The sequence below is a fragment of the Anas platyrhynchos genome, chromosome 3 (assembly GCF_047663525.1).
Source record: "Anas platyrhynchos isolate ZD024472 breed Pekin duck chromosome 3, IASCAAS_PekinDuck_T2T, whole genome shotgun sequence".
In the NCBI taxonomy this organism is placed as follows: domain Eukaryota; kingdom Metazoa; phylum Chordata; class Aves; order Anseriformes; family Anatidae; genus Anas; species Anas platyrhynchos.
In genome coordinates, this window is record NC_092589.1 from 94,284,568 (window position 1) to 94,306,072 (window position 21,505).

General features: G+C 38.3%; 1 long non-coding RNA gene across 1 annotated transcript in view; it reads right to left on the reverse strand.

The window, feature by feature from the left end:
• The window catches only part of LOC140002029 (uncharacterized), an 83,875-nt gene that overhangs the window by 18,582 nt on the left and 43,788 nt on the right, over positions 1-21,505 (reverse strand). The window contains exon 2 of the long non-coding RNA XR_011807883.1: positions 20,799-20,832. This is a non-coding gene — a long non-coding RNA (uncharacterized lncRNA). The remainder of the gene's footprint in view (positions 1-20,798; positions 20,833-21,505) is intronic.

Consider the following 21,505-nt stretch of genomic DNA (forward strand, 5'->3'; position numbering starts at 1 on the left):
ATTTGGCATTAAAGATTTCAACATTGTTAGAACATGGGTTAAAAAGAAAAATCCAGGTTTTAAAAAGTGTGTTGATTTTCTCATTTTATAAGGAGGAATTTGATTTATTATACTCACTTTCTAAAATCACTGCAGAGGTTTGTACTAACATATCTCAATTGCTTTGCTGGAGTTACTCTGGTGTATTTTGGAACAATCAAACACAGAACTTAGTACAATTGCCATGTGTGTGAACATTTGCAAGGTTGTGTCCTCTTCTCCCTGTCCTACCAAATATAGAAGCAGGATCCTCCAGTGGCAATGGAGGGATTTTTTGTGATGGAGGAAGATGGAGCTGGGAAAGGGTCTGGAGATCAGGCAGTCATGGGGGGTGGGGAAAAGTAGAGGCATGGGAAGCAATTCCCAGGTCCCCTGAAAAGGGCACATGGGGGCAGAGCCAGGGGAGGGTTCAGGGTTACCCACAAGAGAGAGGTGAGAGACTGCAGGCTGCAGGTTTCACTTGTGGATGGCCCTGGGTAAGACAGCTTTTTAGGGAAGATTGTAGACCACAGATGTTGCCTTCTGTTTTCATGACCCACACTACAGACAATACTAGTTCCTTTATGACTTTGGCTGAAGAGCCATAGATAGGCTCTTCATAGATGCTGTTCAGCATCTTCTAGGTGCTCCTTAGCCCAAAAGGCAGCCCCAGGGTACCCTCTCCATGCTGCAGACAAACTGTTTAGTATGAAAAAAAGCTCCACATCAGCCTGCAAAGGAATAGGTCACTTCTGTGTGTTTCTCTCTGGTTTCCAGGTCTGTGCTCAGAAGCTGCACCTGCAGTTGTTGTATGGGCTGCTAAGGGAAGAATTTGCACTTGGAACAAAGTGGACATTTAAGAATCAGCTGCAAAGGTTTCAGTGACCTTTGTTGTTTTGCTGATTACAGCTTCTATAACTGAACTCAGAATATTTGTTAAAGATAAAATATTCTGCAGCATAATTGTTTCATTTTTCAAAATAATTTAGAAATAAAAAATCATCTGTGTTCTGATTTGTATGTAGTCAGTGCTTTAGACACTACCTTTGGGTCTGTAACAGTATAGCTCAAGCAATACATTTAACTGGATACAATATTTTTTTTCCTGTGGTTTCTTATTTCTGCAAGGCTCTCTGATGGATTTTCGTTTTAAGGCTTCACTGTGCATTTTGCTGCCAAGTTAACAAAACAACTGGGATTATTTCCAGGTAAATCCACATGCAGCTGCACCATAGTTGCCTTTAAGTAATAAGCTCAGAGGGAAAGGGGGAGATGTGAAAGATCTCAACAAACCAAGTGCAAAGTGTTAAATTCAACTACATGTCAATGTGGTGAAACCCTGGAAGCCCTTCATAAGGAGGTTTGCATATCTTTCACTTCTGTCTTACTAAACTGACAAATATCTTGATATTTGGCTTGATCAGAGCTTCTGGTAAGTGTTCCAGAATAATTCTCTGTGGTGGATGATCCATGTCTGGGGGTCAGCCATTTCTTTGATAGCTACAGCTACAGAGTTACCACTGAAGACTATTAACTTGCTCTAAACTTACAACCGAGGATGGGAAATAGGGCACACACCACAGAATATCAGTCTTATGTTTTTTCTCAAACTGAAATGTGGGGAGGTAGGAAGCAGAGGAAAATGAAAGATTGAAATTGGAGCACCTGGTGGGAAGCATGAGCTTCTTCCAAACAAAGAGGAAATTCTAACCCTTCTAATAGGCTACTACAGTGACTTGGAAAAAAATTTAAAAAAAAAATAATAAAAATCAACAGCACCCACTTTTCAACTTCATAAACATTATTGCTCTCTACAACTACCTGAAAGGTAGCAAGTCTCCTGAAGCACCCAGGAATATACTCATTTGATGTAGCCTCACTATCCCCATACAAGTCCACATTTTTACTTGCAGTAATACTCTAAAAAAAAAGTAAATCATTCTCAGTCTGAGTTAAATCTCAGTTCAATCTCAAGATCAGCCTCAGGTCTTACACTGTTAACGTTCACATTTGGCCTTTAGGCAAAACAAGAAACATTAGGTATAAGTATAAAAAGGGCAACATTTTTTTCCGGTGACTTGTCCGTTAAAATTTTGGTTCCCGCTTTTCCAAAAGCTGTGTCAAGGTAAATGACATGGGCCACCCCCAGAAACCTGGAAACTGAGTCCCCATGCATCTTTCTGTAAATAATAATAGGAAAAGATAAATAAATAAATAAATAAATAAATAAATAAAAAGCAGAATGCAAAGCTTTTTACCTGCTCAACTGAGAGGCTGAGGATGCTGTCAATATGCTGAGTCTACTTTTTCCCCATGTGATAAATTTGAACTAAATAATGTTTGACATTTTTTAGGGCAAGTCAGGGTCAAATCAAACCAATCACCTGGTTTATACATTAGGCATATCCAAGCAGGATAACCAGAGGACAACCATTAATCATCAACAAATTGCAAAGCAATCACCATGCCAAGTCAAAGGTAAAATCAATTACAGTGACAATTAAAGTGGTCAGATATCAGACGTGAAAGCCTTGCAGTTAATAGATGTTCTAATACAAAATAGCAGAGCCTATAGACTTCAGAGTACTCCCCAGAAGAAGTAAACCAGTTAGTTAATAAGGTAAAAACAAAACTATGCATAGAAATTAACCTTGTGAACTGACCTCCTTTGCAAAGAATAACTGTTAGTCAAAGCAATGACAATATTTAATATTGCATAGCTTGTAACAATCCCAGTTACATTGGGTTATAATTATATTGCTAGGAAGATGAAGAAACAAGAAATCAGCACTTTTCTCTAAAACAAATGATGAAAAGGCAAAGTGTGGATTTCATAATGGTCAGAGTTAAAAGGAGTACAAATTGTGCCTTCTACTCATATTCCTGGAATGAAGCAAAATCTACCTAGACTTTTCTAATCTACCATTCTGTGCGGCTAATTGTATTCTTCCATTGACATACTATATAGCATGCATATTTTTAAACTTGGGTTGAAGATGTTCAAGAGAACTAAGTTCAAATGTGAATTCCAGGTACAAAGAAAAGCAACACTCAGTAAGGAGAAAGAAGATCCTACCATATGAGAGGGACATGAAAGTTCAGGAGAATGAAGAGAATTCAGGTATCAGCCTCCCAACAAAAACTCAGAATGATATAAATATACAGTTTCTGGTCTGAAGATAAATTGTCACCTATCTGTCTGACTGAGAACATGAAAGTAGATACCTCCTGAGAAGACCATGCAGACACCAACAGAAACATTACTGCTGGACCTGGACTTCTAAATCAATTTCCTTAATTTAGAGTGACACCTCCTTCAGAGAGCTCCCTCAGGCACCTAGACTGCAAGCAGAACCTCTGTTTCTGAAAACAACACCCCTAAATCAGTTTACATTTGTATTTCTTCCAAGGGACAGCCACAGAAAAATGTCTTTCTGGCTCAGCTTATCAAAGATCTTTGGCATGGGACCCATAGTAAACGCTAGCAGAAAAGAGATTTCCTGCTCTATAAATGTTATATCTGGGTTCTACTTCTTATTTCGTTCTTATGATCATTTGCCTTCATAATTTCTCTATACTATGGATCAAAATTGCTAGGGTTACAGATTTGAAAATTTGTTGCAGGTATGCCCTACTTTGAATTCTCAACTGGACAAATTCACTTCATATCAGACAGCAGATGGACAATGCATTCAAGCAAAAGGAATTAACGAATTAATGCACAAAATCACCTTCCTTGTCTACTAGAAATAAATCCCTGAATTAATCTTTTTTCCTTTAAAAATATTTATTCAAAAATAATAATAAATATTTATATAAAGATGCATTTGAAAAACATCTGCCAATAATAAAAATTGACAAAATCTAGCAAAGAAAATGTAAGAGTACAAAAATGCATGCAAACTTTTCTCATGCTCATACTTTCTGACAGGGAGTCAGCATAAGCAGGTCAATGCCTTTCAAACCTCTGTTTTTTTCCATAAAGTAATTATGAAATGGCATCCGTTTATCACTATGAAAATGGATATACTCAGTAATTGAATCCAATGTACATAATAACTAACTACATACATATTCTTTAAAAGTGAAATGGGCTGAAGCCTAGCTTATCTTCACTGACAAGTTTCACCATGGGCCAAAGCTCATGTGCTTATTATTCATTTTTTAAAGGGAAATTTTCTTAAATATATATTTATTTAACTCTTTGCTGGAATTTCTGTTTAACAGAAATTCCATAGAAAACAGTAGCAGTATATTTTTTTAGTATTATTTTAATTTTAACGATGAAATAGGTTTCTTATTTTTTTATTTTTCTATCAAAAAAATGGAGCCATAATGAGCATTATTAACTGTCTCAAACTGTAGGCACTGCAGTGACATATTTTTCTCTAGTTACAGATATTATATATTTTTAACCAGCTGAGTTCAATAAACGTTTCACCACTTGGACCAAAAAAATGTTATTTTAATGGTTCTATCATGGAAAACATTTATCTGAGAGAATCTATAATGTTTTAAAATGTTTAAAATTTAATATTAAAACCTTGAACTTCTGCAACTCATTTATCTCCAAATATTAATCAATTCATATATTGATGACTAGTAAAAATTATCAGTGGTTACAAGGCCTTCAAGCTATTTTTCCAAACAGATATGGCCATCTTCTTCAGGTTGCAGGGATACTTTTATTCCTAGATGGATGCCAAAGGTTGAAGCAGCCACATATGTGAGGCACTGCACCTGGCTCAATAAATTGTAAAGGATTCGTCCTGGCTCTACAGGATGTAAGTGTCATTGTCTCCTCTCCTTTTCCATGCAGTCATACCTCTGTCTGCCTGTCTTTCTAACTGAATATACTCTGGAGGCCAAATATATCTCCCTTGCATGCTAAGTCCTAGCATGCCAGGACGTAGGCCACCAGCCATCCCTCTCTGTTTTAGATATGCTTTACTTTTTCATATTTTTGTAATTTACTTCAACTGTTAACTTATTCAAAATTATTTCTTCCCTGCACTCTTATCATTAGCCTTCAATAACATTTTATGTACCAAAGTCATGAAAGTAAAATCACCTGCTCAACAAAAAAATGGAACATGTCTTTGAAACAAAAGAAATTACTTTAAGACTCGGGAAATTTGAATTTGGTTTCTTTAGTTTGTCACTAACTTACTGTGTGTCCTTGAGCTTTCTGTATTTCTAGATTCCATCTGCAAAATGACAAAAATAATAATTAAATGCATTCTGTGCACACATTGATACATTCCATATTATATACAAACATCCTTGTCTTTCAACACTTTAAAGCCTTTATTACAGGCCTGTCTCTCAAGCTTTCAGTGTTAAAGCTAGTTTGTGTTAAACACAGAGTGGTAAATTAGAACAAGATTGATCTTGTAAAGGGAAAACACAAATATGCTGGGTGAGACAAATTGAAATATAGAATTTTCCTTCTGTCCACTGGACTTCTGCAGGATAAACTGTTACTTGCAGCATTGCTTTCTGGTACAACAAATTTCAGCACTTTTCTAAATCTGAGCAAAGGACACCCCAGCTAAGCACCCAAGATGGTCTGTTCCCAGTTATTTCCCAAGACAGCCACATCTGTGAGGGTCTGTCTGTTCTTCAGCACAGACAAGATCGCTCCTCTGCTGGGGGAACCTGTTTCCCCCATTGTCCATCACACCTGCATCTCCAGGGACATCCTCCAGCAGTGCACATTCAGGCTTTGTTTTCTTTTCTACTCAATGAAGAGTAGAGCCCCAAGACAAAGTGTTTGGTCCAAACAGCAAGCAATCACCACAATAGCTTCTCTGCTTCTTTTTACCTGCAAAATACTGGCACATCAATCAAGTAAGATGACACCTATATGTTCCAGCAGTCCTCCTACCCCAAGTTTGTAAAGTCCTTTGCATTATAGGGAACTCCTAGACCCTTTACAGGTCTAGGAGTAGTCTTATATACACCTGTCCACAGACAACATTGTCCTTGTGCTGGAGGCTGAAGACACTGTAGTTCTAAACCTAATTTGCTTGTTTTCGTCTTGCACCTTCATTACTCTAAAAATGAAAGCTCTTTGAATCACTTATTTCTTAGCTGGACCATATAAGTTCTATGACAATCCCCCAGAGACCAGCTTGCCAAATAAAAATAAATTGTGCTGCCATAAGTGTTATGAAAAACCTACTACCCAGCAGAATATCTCCTCGGTATAATGAAAAATATCAGTTGCATTATGGCTTGAATTTTTTTTTCTGTCTGAATGATAAAGGCTCAGCAAACTGATTGCTTCCTGTATAGCAAAAAGGTCATTCTATAAACTTAGAGTTGAGAGTATTGGACAAGCTGGGACTACATGGGATTTTATTTAACTGGAAATATTAAATAAATGCATAATGACCCAGAAGCAGTTTCACATTTTTTACAGCAATTCCAAAGGAGCAGATACCATTAAATTATTCAATACATTTCTAAGGAATTGTGTGATGATGCTGTAGACATCACAGAGACAGCAGCAGAGGAAAAAATACACAGAGTTAACTATTAGAGCGGAGATCTCAGTCTAGGACCTCTGGAGTCTACAGGTCCGACAAACATTTGTTGATGATTCAGTAGTGTTTAAAGAAGACAGAATAAAAAATGGTGAGATAAGCATTAGAGATTGGGGGGGTGAGAGGGGGGGGCTAGTTAGAACCTATAAATAATTCATAGGCTCCAACATGACTAAAATCCATTTGTACCTATTATGTTAAAATAAGACATTAGAGGAATGTTATGCTCTACAATATGGTCATTAAAAAATAAAAAAAAAATATTAAAAAAAAAAAGGCATAAAAAATCCCACCAAAACTTGATGAAATAATGCAACAGGTGCCTAGAAAATTTATTGAAGATCAACAACACTGTCTGTGAAACAATTTAAACTGCAGAGGAGGCAGAAGAGCTATTCAGCAGCTAAAAAGTTTAGAAAGCCCAGTGAGATACTCATCCTGAAAAAAATGTCCAGCCAGCAGAAACTGTGTTATATGTTGATACAGATAAAGACATATGTTTTCACTCAGGGTTGCAGTTTAATGTTGGAACAACGTGACCTCATTCTAAATAAGCTAGCTCAGGTATTGGAAGCAGTATAAATGCTATGCTATGCTATGCTATGCTGCAGTATTTATTCTGCAAAGGCAATTAGAGCTCTCTCAGCTTGTATGGCTAGCTTCCTTCTAATGAGTTTGCTTGCTACTTGCTTATCAAAGCAATCTAGCTCACCGAAAGCTATTTCCAACATCTCTCCAGTCTTTAGAAGGTACATGAACACAGATGTCACAATAATGTAAGACCAAAACAAATATAATTGAGACCGTACTGCCAGTTTCCTCTCTGGTAAGGAAAAGAATACTGAACAAATTCTATTGAGATAGCTCAAAAAGGCAAAAAAGCCTGAAAAACAGACATGAGGGCAATGTCAACAACCCATATAAATAATAGTCTTAAGGGCTGGAAATTACAGGGGCAAATCAGTGGCTTAGTTGCATTCTTCTAGAAATATTTCCCAAGAAAACAGTCTTTGGCCCAATTTCAGGTCTGACAACAAACCCCCACAACACAGGTGAACTTCAGGTAATTTCAGCTTTACTACCTGGAGTAAGTCTGGAGTAGACTTAAAATGGAAAGTAACTTCCCACCGCACAGATTCAGAAGTTGAGGGACCACTTTTCTTCCACTTTACCCTCACATCAAAACACAGCAAGAGAAACCCCTCCTTCTTTATTCTTAGGTCCCTAGTCCATAGAGCTCTGTTAATTGAATCTCTTTTTATATCACAGTATTACAGAATGGCTGAGGTTGGAGGTCATCTTGTCCAATCCCCCTGCTCAAGTTCATGTGTTAGATCAATTTGTTCCTTAATACACAATACCAAGACAGCTACTTTGTAGATATGTTTCATTTGTCAAAGGATTATATTTATCAAACCTGTGGTAATCTGGTTCACTTTTCAGACTCCTTTATGTTTACCTTCTAGTGAGTTTAAGCATCTTTTTACTTGATTGTTATCAAATAATTTCTTATTCAGGATAAAGTAAAAAAAATAAATAAATTTCAACTGCCTTTAAGAGTCTTGCAATTTTATATCTTAAGAACTTTAAACAGATCCCCCTTTAATTATATTATTTTCTGTAGTAGTGGGAAATCTACTCTGCTATAGCAAAAATCGACTCATATACTTCAGTTCAATTTTGACTTCTAATGAAATTCTCTACTACTGCTGAATGTGACATCTTCTAAAACATCTTCTAAGATTTTGTCCATGACAAATGTTCTTGGAGCTGCCTGCATGGTAAGGTTTATACTGATGACAAGAACAAGTAAATAGAAGAAAGAATCGACACAAATTTCACCTATTGCCTTCAATGTTTCCAGGAGAGACAAATCTGTTCATTGATTATTTCAGAAGTAACTGTCCTATTCACCAACTTCAAGAACCCTTTACTGGTAATGCATTCAGGTAAGGAGCCTATTCCATAAATGCAAGACTACATATTCAGCCTACCAGGGTTTAAACACAGAACCTTTCCCCACAGAAGTTGGGGGGGTTGTTTTGGGGTTTTTGTTTGCTTGTTTGTTGTTTTGTTTTGTTTCACACACACACAAAATGTATGAACTTGATCTTCCTCAAAGCAAACAAAAATGTGTTAACTTTAATGACCACTCATTATAGTCATTCTGGCAGAGGAGAATCCTTACTTGTGATGTCCAACACGACAAAATTCAGACTAAATAGCTAAAATTCAGGAAAGATAAAATCAACTGAGAACAATGTATCTTACGTATCTTACAATGATCATAGTCAGAGACATTGATTTCTGTCCCACAAAGATGCATACACACCCACATACACAAAATAATCGGTCTTTGTATTTTTTTATTCTTTCTTCAAGCACAACACAGAATCATACAAATTTTACTATTAAGCAACCAAGAGAACAGTAGACATTATACAGTTCCATGCAGAGCTACCTCATGCACAAATGGGGTCTAAAATCCTGGGTAAATTTCAGCCCTAGACACAACCTGCTGATGCATTAATAAACAATTGGAAAATGAAAGGAAGTAAAAGGGCTATACAGAAATCTTAAATCCAAATAGTAGATCTGTTCTTATTCCTAGAATCAAATGAACTGATCTTCCAAGTATGTCTCAGGGTGTGATCCAAGTTTCAAACAAGGTAAATATGAACCTATTTAAGAGGCCCTCCAAGCCTCTAGCAAAGGAAAAGAATTGATGTTTGACGTACAAATATATACATTTCTTTAGATCAGGTTAGATGTATGTCCTGGTTCAGCTACAATTGCATTTGAATGTCTCTAATGAATTCCCAACCTTCAACCACATACACAGTCACCTATAGCCTTTGCAGCTGTTTCCAGCTGCAAAAGGGTCACCACATACACGTCTCAAGTAAAACTAGGAAAGATAGTGTTCTGTTGTCAGAATGAGTAAAACATGTTGACAAACATAACAAAATAATGATACCTTCTTTGGTAATAACCTTAGGTACTTTGAAGTTATTTTTACAGAAGTCTTCACTTAAGTATACTCTGGGGCAAAAAATCTTTTTCACTGAATTCAAAGTACAGGAAATAACTGACTGCACTGCTGGCTTAAATGCTTCTTTCTATAGCAAGACTGGAAACATGGAGTGCCATTGAGCTCTGACATTCTTAGCTAGATGTTGATAGGACAGGTGGGGTTCATCCCATCTTACTCAGAAAGCAAGTTGTCGAGTAAGTTGGCAAGATAGAATGGCTATCTACAATGGGTGAGGTGAATCAATCAATGTAGGCACGTTTTTGTAATCATAAATGACAGCAGGACTCTAGCACACCTAGCTGAAATATGGCAATTAGGTGAATTAGTCACAGTGCATCCCCACTATGTATTGTTTGTTGTTGCAGGAAGAACAGCCGAAAACACAACAGACACCAGTATGGTTAGATCATGCTCTCTTTTATTACCTGAATAGCCTGACTTTTATAGCAAACTTAACAGGGGTGAATAGTGTCTCACACAAGATTACTGGTCAAAAGCACTCAGACAAACAACTGCAAGAAAACAACCCCCTACGTGATTAGCAGTCACGTAGATCCCATCCTTGAAGCCAGCTGCTGGCAATAATGTTTTTGTAAATTCCTGAATTGGGCGATGTGGGAACACTGTCATGGGAACTTCTCATAGTCGTCCTGGTAGCTTGGTCTTCTCAGCTGCAGCAAGTCATGGCCTCCTTGCTGTTTCAAAAATCCCTCAACAGTATGCCAATCTCAAATTAAAAAAAAAAAAAAAAAAATGGCCTTCAGCATCTTGACACTTCCACCAAAGTCAGTCTCGGTATTATGTTACTGCCATTGTGAAATTGCTATATCAGTCTCTAGCAGAGAGAGTCTATGAGAGTGCTATATCTAGAGTCTTGAGGAGAGGAGAAGAATCAGGAATCAAAATAAATTAAAAAAAAAAAAAAAAAGAGGGGAATAAAGGTAAATGAGGACTAGAAAAAGAGGATCAATGAAATAGAGATAGAGAAAACAGGGAAGGAAATGGAAAGCAAAAAACAGAAAGGAGCAAGAAGCGTACAAGAAAGAAGATGTAATTGTTCCACTTACTCCAATTAATCCAGATGATTAAAAAATTATAAAGAATTATATGCTATACTTTATGAGTTACTCATAATATCCTATTATGAGTAATATTCACTGATAAGTCAACCTTGATCCTGCAAATTTTTAAGGGTAAAATCCAATATTATCTCTTTGATGTGCAGCAAACTGAAATAACCTACAGGTTGATAGCACTAGTATTTCATTCTTGTGAAAGCTAAATAAATTTGGCTTGTCCATTGGAAAAATGAAAACAAAGACATTTGTTTGAGTAATTATGTCTGTAAAACTAATGCAATTTTGCAAATCCATGTCAGTAAAAAGATATCTTTCCCTAACACCTAGCTGCAATATAACAAAAATGTTGCTATTGTATCAAAGTGAGTAAACAGGATAAACACAGTCCTATTTAAGTTCTTATTATTTATATTATTTCTATTTAATTGGCTGCCTAGGTAATTGAAGTAAAATTCATGTCAGCATGGGAGCATTAATGCCTCTAATATGAACAGAAGAAATCTTGAAACTTTAGTCTGAATGAAAGGTAGCAACATCCATTTAATTCAAAGGCCTCCTTTTTGTCATTTGTTTTTGGTTGGTCTTAACCTATTACAGATCCTCTAAAATTGCTTTATGTAGAAAGAAAAAACTTTGTGAAAGGTAATCAGCTTGTAAACTGTTTGCTGAAGAATAACATAAACTGCTTCTGCTGACTATATATTATTTCACTACTTTGTGTCTGAAATCATGTAAGAAGACAGTTTATAACTAAAGAAGGTATGGTCTTCTTACCAATTATATGCTGCCATAATGCAATTTACTGGAGTAAAATCCATTTTGCAGGGTTACAAAGAATATATAGGCTGATACACTGATAACATATAAAACCTCCTAATACAAAATATACTGCTCAAATCAATTTGCCAGTTCAAGTTTATTGCTTAGTAGTATTCTCTTTACATTTTTCTGTGAGACACTATGTAAACTAAAAAAAAAAAAAAAAAAAAAAAAAAAAAAGGTTTATTTTATAGTGTTTGTGAGAGGTAAAATCTAGAATACCCAAACAGGAGACAAGCCAAGTTTATTTTAAAATGTGAGCAAATCCACTAGTAGCAAAGATTATGATCAGACACGGTATTGAAAGAATAGGGATTTCTAATCTCTGAAATATAGTTCAGTTGTTGTGCTCACTGTGGACCAGAACCTGCAAGACATTGTATTGAATACCAGATACTATTCTATTCTGTTCTAAATAATAGGCACATGTTTATCTTTTTTTTTTTTTTTTTTTTTTTTTTTTTATGTCAGCTTTCCAGAACAAACTGCTTCACATTCTTTAGCAAGATATGGTTCCATGTTGGAAGAAAGTTTTTCAACAGATTGTCAAGATTACAGTTCTGGGAAAGAGGAGAAGCACAGATTCTGGTATGGCAGTAGTCCAAGAAAATTATTTGCAGTAAATATCCGTGTGTGTGTGTGTGTTAAACTCCGTCTTCTTATGTTTGTCTAGCTGCACTCTCTTATATAAAAATTATTCACATGGCCATATCCAAACGGAAAAGAAATGCCTTTGCTCCTGGTGAAATTAATGCTCTTGAACTTTCTATATAGACTCAGGCTAAATTGTAACAGAGATGTCTCTACACTACAGTCCCTGTTTTGCTTGAACAAGCCTGAAAACAGTGAGCTCACATAGACTTCATAGTGTAGCCACAGTATTACTGCTACATGGTAATTAGTTTAGTGCAGTTTTCATTCCAGTGTTTCCTCACTTACCTTGATGCTTGAGGCAGCCAGGTTATCTCCAGCACAAGCTGAAATCACTGCTATAGCAGAGATGAATGGGATGGTTGTTCAGTCCTCTGTGAGGATTTAAGAGCAGTTCTGGCCTCAGTCATTGGTAGGTTATGTGATTAAAGGATAGCCACCATCCACATTATGGCCTGGCAAAGAACAGAGGAGCTACAACAAGCAGAGAAACCTAGCGACCTGAGCAGTACAACCTGAAACACACAGGGGCAGCTGTGCCTAAGGCTATCATTAATCTACTGTGGGTGGGAAACTCACTGGGAGAAGTTTGTGAGACTTTCTTCCAGGAGAAAGTTTCTCCCAGGAACACCATGGGATCATTGCTTAATGTGATATAGGACTTCTAGCATGATGAAGGGGAGTTTGGGACAGAGAATGGAGAATTTTGGAGAATGGGTAAACCTTACTATGGGATGTTTAGGAAAAGAGACAAAAGGAAAGGAAGGGAAGGATCAAAGTCAACTGGGGAGAAAAAGAAAAGAAAAGGGGAATAAAGGGAACAAAAAGGGTCAGTTGAATACAGTTTACTAGTCAGTATGCTTGTCTGTCCAAATTCTGCACCTAATCACTGCAGTGTCCTGCCAGCTTCCTCTTGGGGCACTTGTATGTCCTGATGCCAGCAACAGGGTGATTAGGGATATGGGGCCAGCTAGTGAGTAGATCAAGTGGCTTAGGCCAGCAATTGGAGAGAAGCATTTCTCTCCAATTGGAGAGAAAAAAGGGGCTAGCAGATGGAGGAACCTCTGTGTCACTTCGGCCATCTTCTGCTGAACGCCAGAATGTCCCTTGTGAATTTCTTGGCATCTGTCCACCAAGATGACCACCCAGCTCATCCTACTCAGAATTACTGTAACCCCTCTGTCTGCAGGACAGATAAGTCACATCTTGAAGGAGCATATCCCCATAGTCATCTCAGATTGCTAATCACTGTGACAGCTTTTCACCTCTACCAATTCAAGTCTGAATTCAGGCTTATATAAGACTCCTAAGAGTCTCTGTATCAATGAACAAACCCTGGGGGTTCTAGTTCCCTAAAAGATGCTGTTTCATGTTTTGTTAATGAAAACAAAACTTACTCTTACTTTTTATATTTCAGCTACTTTTGTGGTAAATTCCTACTGTGATAAACAGCTTATATAAAAGTGGATTGCAAGAAAGAAATGCAGAACATGCATTCAAATTAATATCAAAAGTTCTGAATAATATTAATGTTTAAAACACCTGTAAATATTTTTTAGATTTAGATAATAGAATCCTGTGAGCAAACACTAAAAATAAGACAGTGACAGTCTTTATATCAGCAGTCTGTATTTCTGAAAGTAGCAGAAGAATGTGAAACTGATGCAGCTTGACAGAAAAAGAAAACACAAGAAACCTAACAGAAATTTCATGTCAGTGATTTCTAACATTAAATCTTAAATGATTATGGTTGAATACTGAAATTGTTATAGAAAAGTTTGTAGACATATTTTTTGTGAGTATTATTTTAGCTGCCAGGGAGAAAATCCTACTAGACAGTCAAGTCCATCTGCCTTCAAAAGCAGCATACTGCTAATGAACAGGAGACAGATCAAATATTAAACTAATAACTTGCTCTTAGCCAAAATGCAGTAAAAATATGTATGTATTTATGTTTAGTTTCCTTATTAGAGGAACTACTGTCCAGTTCTAAACAAATAAAGCAGACCTTGTCTTTTGTGACAAAAGACCTTGTCTTTTGCTTGTTTGTTTAAAAAGAAAAAAACAGATGCACTGTGGATTCTGACCTTACTTTTTTTTTTTTTTTAACAAGTAACCTTGATAACTATTTGTGGAACTACACTTAAAAAAATATTCTCAAAGTAAAAGATACTCTGGGTTATAAAAACACATTGCTGTTTTAAGTATTGTGTTGTGACATTCTTGTGATATTGCCAAGGCCACGCATTAAGCCACAAGTCTGTCCACACATATAGTCCACCTCTTTTCATTTTTCTTCTTTATAAATACCATATGCCTGATAAAGTATACCTTGCAGGTACCCATTATGAATCAGACTGCATCTATTCTATGTAACCACACCATAATTTATTGTTTTCCTTTTCTATCCAAGCCATTAATTAGTTCTTAACTCTCCCTCAAATTAATTTCCTTCCTGTTTCTGAACCATCAGCTCTGCTCCCTTCACAGGCAGATCCTTCAGAAAGTTGCTCTCATAATGGCCACTTAGCTTTGCTCATCTTTTTCCCCTTCACTACCCTCATCAGCTTTGTTTCCTTCTTCATCCCTTGGATCTATCCTCTTCTCTTTACAAGCCAAAGGTACTCAGTGTTGCCCAGTTTTCACTTTGGCCATAATTGGATGTTTGGAATTTTTTCTATCACTTGTCTTCCTCTTCCACACTCTTTCTACCCTTAAAGACTCCCTCGCATTTCTTCCTATGTGCTTTTTCTCTGTGCTGCATCTATTCCCTCTCTAGCTTGGTTACTGCCTAAGAAAAACTGTGATTTTTTATTTTAAACTAATAATCTATTGCACTGTTTCTGAATACTAAATTTGCCTAGTAATCTAGCCAACCTCCTCTTGCTTGCTGTGTTTCCAACAATGTGACACTTGCATGCATGGTTACAAAGGAGCTCAATTTTAGTAGAAAAGACAGATTTATCGCCTCTGGGATAAGCCTTTCACAATGTTAGGTTAGTTTTGTGGGATGTGGATTCCAGGCTACATAGACCTGAGACTGACAAAGTCACATTTTAAAGGGAGTCATCTAATGGATGTTTCTATGACTATGTCTAACAAAGAAAGACTAGGCTAACTTTACACCTGCCTGTGTTAAAACTTCCAGTGATTCTCAGTGGAGAGTATCTTAAACAGAAATCAATGCTAAACTTATTTTCCATGGCATGGAAGAAGGGAGGCAGTGATGTAGAGAAGAACAGATTCCCTTTGATAGTCTTCACAGGAACATACTTCATTTACTGATGATATCAGAACAAGTCTTATGAGGAGCAGCTGAGAGAACCGGGGTTGTTTATCCTAGAGAAAAGGAGGCTCAGAGTAGACCTTAACATGCTATACAGCTACCTCAAAGGGGACTGTCACAAGGTGGGGGTCAGTCTCTTCTCCCAAAATCTCGAGAGGCCTCGAGATTAACTCCCCTTGTCCTTATGGGGGACTTCAACTTGCCAGACGTTAACTGGGAGTGCCACACGGCTGACACGAGCAAGTCCAGGAGGTTCATGAAGCACCTAGATGATAACTTCTTGGTGCAGGTGCTAACGGAGCCAACTAGGAAAGGTGCCCTCCTAGACCTGTTGCTAGAAAACAGAGAGGGTCTGGTGGGAGATGTGGTGATTGGTGGCCGCCTCGGTCATAGCGACCATGAAGTGGTTGAGTTCAAAATGTACGGTGACAGAAGGAAAAGTGCCACCAAAACCTCATCCCTAGATATGGGGAAAGCGGACTTCAGGCTGCTCAGGGAACTAGTCAGCAAGGTTCCCTGGGAAACTGCTCTTGAAGGCCTCGATGTCCACCAGTGCTGGTCATTCTTTAAGCGATGCCTCCTAGAAGCACAAGATCAGGCAATTCCTAAATATCGCAAGTCAGGCAGGCGGGGCAGGAGGCCGGCGTGGCTGACCAGGAACATTCTAATGGAGATTAGGCGGAAACAGAGAGTGTTTCGCTACTGGAAGGAGGGCCAGGTGTCATGGAAAGAATACAGGGATGCTGTTCGTGTTTGTAGGGAGAAAATTCGTGTGGCCAAAGCACACCTAGAGTTGAAGCTGGCTGTGTCTGTGAGAGAAAATAAAAAGGGTTTTTTTAGATATGTGAATGGAAAAAGGAGAACTAAAGAATACATAGGGCCGCTCCTTGATAGGGAAGGTCTCCTCACAGACAATGACATAGGCAAAGCAGAGACGCTTAACGCCTTCTTTGCCTCTGTCTTCAATGCCGATGATGGGCTTCGGGACCCAGGGTGCCCTGAGCTGGAGGACCGGGACGGTGGGGATGACAAACTCCCAACCGACCCTGAACGTGTGCGGGATTTGCTACTCCACCTGGATCCCTACAAGTCCATGGGTCTGGATGGGATTCATTGCCGGGTGCTGAAAGAGCTGGTGGACGTCATCGCGGAACCTCTCTCAATTATTTTTCAACGATCCTGGGAATTTGGAGAGGTCCCGGTAGACTGGAAGCTGGCAAATGTTGTGCCGATTTTCAAGAAGGGTCAGAAAGAAGACCCTAGCAATTACAGGCCTGTCAGTCTCACGTCAGTGCCTGGTAAAATCATGGAGAAGATGGTTCTCGAACTTATTGAGGTGCACCTGGGGGACAAAGCAGTCATTGGTCCCAGCCAGCATGGGTTTGTGAAGGGTAGGTCCTGCCTAACTAACCTGATTTCCTTTTATGATAAGATCACCCGTATGGTGGACCAAGGGAAACCAGCTGATGTGATTTTTTTGGACTTCAGCAAGGCTTTTGACACGGTTTCCCATAGGATCCTACTGGACAAAATGTCCACCATACAGCTAAATAAAAACATCATACGATGGGTGAGCAATTGGCTAACGGGCAGGGCCCAAATGGTTATGGTAAATGGGGCGGCGTCAGGCTGGCGGGCGGTCACCAGTGGGGTCCCTCAAGGCTCCATTTTAGGGCCAGTACTTTTCAATATTTTTATAAACGATCTGGATGTAGGAATAGAAGGTATTTTGAGCAAGTTTGCTGATGACACCAAACTTGGAGGAGTTGTGGACTTGAATGAGGGTGGAAAGGCCTTGCAGAGGAATCTGGATAGGTTGGAGAGCTGGGCGATCACCAGTTGCATGAAGTTCAATAAGAGCAAGTGCCGGGTCCTGCACCTGGGACGGGGAAACCCTGGCTGCACGTACAGACTGGGCGATGAGACGCTGGAGAGCAGCCTAGAAGAGAGGGATCTGGGGGTCGTGGTAGACAGCAAGTTGAATATGAGCCAGCAGTGTGCCCTGGCAGCCAGGAGGGCCAACCGTGTCCTGGGGTGCATCAAGCACGGCATCGCTAGTAGGTCAAGGGAGGTGATTGTCCCGCTCTACTCTGCGCTGGTGCGGCCTCACCTCGAGTACTGTGTGCAGTTCTGGGCACCACAGTATAAAAAGGACATGAAACTGTTGGAGAGTGTCCAGAGGAGGGCTATGAAGACGGTGAAAGGCCTGGAGGGGAAGACGTACGAGGAACGGCTGAGGGCACTGGGCCTGTTCAGCCTGGAGAAGAGGAGGCTGAGGGGAGACCTCATCGCAGTCTACAACTTCCTCGTAAGGGGGTGTCGAGAGGCAGGAGACCTTTTCTCCATTAACACCAGTGACAGGACCCGCGGGAACGGGGTTAAGCTGAGGCAGGGGAAATTTAGGCTTGACATCAGGAAGGGGTTCTTCACAGAGAGGGTGGTTGCACACTGGAACAGGCTCCCCAGGGAAGTGGTCACTGCACCGAGCCTGTCTGAATTTAAGAAGAGATTGGACTGTGCACTTAGTCACATGGTCTGAACTTTTGGGTAGACCTGTGCGGTGTCAAGAGTTGGACTTGATGATCCTTAAGGGTCCCTTCCAACTCAGGATATTCTATGATTCTATGAAACAACAAGTCATAGGACAAGAGGAAATGGCCTCAGGTTGCACCAGGGGTAGTTTAGGTTGGAAATAAAGAGAAATTTATTTTCAGAAAGAGTAGTAAAGCATTGGAACAAGCTTCTCAGGGAAGGGTCACCATCTCTGGAGGTATTTAAAAGAAGTGTATATGTGGTGCTTAGGGATGTGGTTTAGTGCCAGGTTAATGGTTGGACTTGATGATCTTAGAGGTCTTTTCAAACCTAAATGATTCTACAATTATATTCTATTTCTCCACCAGGAGTTTTACATCTAATACGTTATTGAGATACTTAAATCATATGAGCTCAATCCCACCAGTCCCTCTCATTGAGACTCGCCAGTCTCAGTTATATTAATGAACATACATTAATTTACCAAAAACAGAGCCTGTCTGTAAGGTCTGATGACAATCTGAAACTTGATTAGTTACAGTTTAAGCTTGTCTGTATCAAATAAGGTGATTTGTTTCCCTAATCACAAATTTATCTCCCAAGAATCACCAACTCTTGTACTGAAGCAAAGAATGATTCTAATCCTTCTTTAACCTCTTTGGCTTATTCCTCATTTCTGGACATCTGCGAAAAATAGTTTCCCTGCCATAGCTTCCACTAGGCCAGAGATGTTCTGCACATTTTGTATGGGTGAAGACAGAAGCAATTAAATTTCTAGTCCTTCCAAGGCAAAACTTCTAACCAAAATTTCTTCTGAACAACAGTGACCCACTAATGAAATGTCCTGAAGCACACTTACTGGGAAATAAAATATCCCACAAAACTGCAGAGAAAACCCTTTCAAACTTATTTTACAATTTAAATAAAACTAAGAAATCATATCTAAAATACAAATATCACAGTGACCAAAAGGACTAGATATAGAAAGAATGATAATCATATCATTTCTTCTAATTCATTCACTCTTCTGTGCTTCATGCCCACTCACTGGCTCTGGTTTCAGTGTATCTTGACCATCCACATTGACGTTAATCTGCTTGCTATTACTGAAGAATTGGTATAATTTGAGTTTGTGACTGCTCTAGTTTTCTCCGGCAAAAGCAGGATGCACGCTTTCTCTCTGAGACAGGTCAGAGAGGATGGAGGCACAGATTTATTGTTGCCTCTTCATGAGGAAGCATCACTCCTTATTCCACTGGTATCAACACACCATTCACCTGTGAGTACTATCCAGTGTAGCATCTTTCTTTGTGCATTGCTTAGGATTTAACTACATTCTATCTCTACTCAGAACTTAATTTCAGACTTTATTCCCAATGTCTGTCCATTTAATGAGAATTCGCTATCTTATATCACTTGCAGTTGAAGAGAAACTATAATTTAAAGTAGTTCCAACTACAGTTTAGTTTTCCCTGTTTATCAAGCCATGTTCTTTCAGCTACAAATGGTAATATATTAAAAATGCTATTTTTATTAACTGCTGAAACTTGATCAGCTGGCAGTTTTACTTCATCTCTTCTCCATAGCTAACAGTACCAAAAGTAGGAATTGACTGGTACATTGCCACTATTCAACTTGAAAGCATAGGATTGTGTTTTAAAACAAGCTTATTATGGCCTTTGTACTTTTGGCTGGATTTTAATTTTAGCTCTTATTTAAGATAAAATTTGTCTAAATACAAAACAGTGAAGTGTCAGGGCAAACCTAGTTTTGACGTGTCTTTATGCCTAGACTGGCATAAAGAACAACTAACAGTGGTAACGATATTTCAAAGTCTGGAGGAGGCTTTTCTAACAGAATAGTAATTGAGTCTGCACTCCTTGCTTCTCACTTCTTATTTACTGTCTCTTTTGTTACTCTATGGATGAGACACAGTAAAAGGATTTCATTTAATACATGGTACATTTTTAAAGTTTCGAAACTCTTTCTCCCTTTTTCATTTCTTTGCTCCTGACATATATCTGAAGAGTGATCCAAATCTGAAAATTGGTTAATTTTAGCCCAGCTGTTATAACTCAATAATTGACAGAAGGCTGCTGCTTGTAACTCCACTACAATTAAAAGCACTGCTTTGTAAGGAGCTTTCTCCTAAGAAAATAAAGCTAGTTGCCTAATTGATTTTATCGATGGCACCATGACATCATAATTTTGCTTTGAAGTCAGCATACAAAATTTGCTTCAGGGAGAGTTGGGAGACTTGTTAGTGTTAGAAAGCACTTCTCTCCAACATAAAGAGACATTTGCAATGCCTCTGTTTAAAGACTTCCCTAACACTACACTGCACTGACCAATATTCAAAGGGAAGGTTTTCATAACCTTTCTCATCTCAGACTGCCAATCTTTTTCTTTTTAGAGTCAATACCTTCTCTTCCTCTCCATGTGCCTAAAAGTGTCTTAGGCATCTGTGTTAGCTGGTCTTGCTCCATCCTCACATCACCAATAATCTTGCCACATAACCCTGCACACTTTGAATTTCTGCCTATACCATATATCACTTTCAAAGTATATTTTAGTAACTGCTTCTGAAGACCATAAACAAGGGAATATTATAGAGCACAATCCTCCCCAGGATGAATCAATTCTCACTGATCCAGAGAAACAAATGAAATACAACCTCACTCAATAGAAAATGAAGCCTTGTCTGCTTAGAATGAATAAGAACATCATCAAACTCAAAGTACAGACATTAACACTGAAACAGTTATAGACCAAGTCCAAAGTCCATCGACTTAGGCTAAGCTCTTCACTGATTTCAATAAGTTTTGACCCACCTGCTGGCAAATTAGTACCTTCTTCAAGTCCAGCCTGAAAGAAAAAGAGCATTTTCTTGTCAATCTCATACAAAGTTATTCAGCATAAAGATTTCTAGCAAGCACCTCTGATTTCTTGGCAGCAAGCCTAAATATTTCCAGTCATAGTTATAAAATTGTTCTGGATTTATTCCATGATTACTCTTTTATGAATATGTTTGTCACTTCTGCTCAAGATCAGCTTTCTTCCAATTACCTCAAATCTGAATAGGATATGCATGTTTTTTAATAAGCCTTCAGCCATTGCAACACTCTTATTCCTTGTTTACATCAGGACACATTAATCAGCAGCAGATAAATCAAGGTAAAGATTATCTCTACAATCAGTCTTCTCTGTGATGTGAAAATGGTGATGTGTATTTCCTTGTATATTCAAATACATCTTTTATTTTGCCAACTGTGGACAAACAATGTCATTAACAAGAATTGAATTATTGTGCATTATGAGAGCAATCTAAAGGGAAAAAATGGATAGTCACATTAAATCTTTTAAATCTATTTTATGTTTCTAGATATAAAATGCAGTTTCATTCTGAAAATAATTTTTAGCAAATAATTTATGTAGCTTCAACATTAATTCACAGCAATACCATAGTTAATCTCTAATATTTCTTAAGTGTCACTTTACAAATATTCTAAATATATTCTCTCTAGCTTTTGATACATCA